Source organism: Gavialis gangeticus, unplaced genomic scaffold (genome assembly GCF_001723915.1).
Source record: "Gavialis gangeticus isolate Ggan-Ray unplaced genomic scaffold, GavGan_comp1, whole genome shotgun sequence".
Lineage (NCBI taxonomy): Eukaryota > Metazoa > Chordata > Crocodylia > Gavialidae > Gavialis > Gavialis gangeticus.
In genome coordinates, this window is record NW_017729018.1 from 13,026,027 (window position 1) to 13,026,745 (window position 719).

The following is a 719-nucleotide window of genomic DNA, read 5'->3' on the forward strand; positions in this document are numbered from 1 at the left end:
CCCCCCCGGTGCCCCCGCCTCTCGCTGGGACACCGACTTCCCCCTCAGGCAGGGCAGCCCAGGCAACAGAGCGTTAAGTGAATACCACAGCAGCGGATTTTTATTCTTTTGGCAAAAAAATAAATTAGGAAAAATATAACTGCAGTTCCCAGGAAGGCAGAGCTGGGGATGGGGGGGTCCAGGGCAGTGGCCATGTCTGGCTTCTCCGCGCATCCCCCACCCCCTCCAGCAACCTGGGGCCTGGGGCTGGTCCACCAGTGCACCCAGCTGCCACCGGGCCCTGCCGCCTGCCCCGGTGCCACGTGGCAGCATGTCCCCCGGGCCAGCTCAGCTTGAGAAAGCCCCCCCGTCCCGGGGCAGGGGTGGGTGCGAGCGACAGGCACAGGCACTGTGCCCCGGGGGAGGCGTGCCCCGGGCACGGCGGGGCTGGCCGTGTGCCACTGCATGCTCTACAAGCTCGTGCGCGTGTCCGGGCGACATGGCTCGGAAGGGGCAGGTGCACCCCCAGCGTGCGCGTGCACCGCGGGGGCTGCAGTGCACACGCGTGCACGGGCGCGGGGAGCAGGTGAGCAACCCTCCGGCTGGGCAGCCAGCCCCCTGCACCCCCGGCCCTCCCCGCCCGGCCAGCAGCGTGACCCCCCTGCTGGCTTCCGCCCTCAGCCCAGCCGGGGGGGCAGGGGCCACCTGTGCGCCGCTGCCCTGGGCCCGTCTGCGCGGAG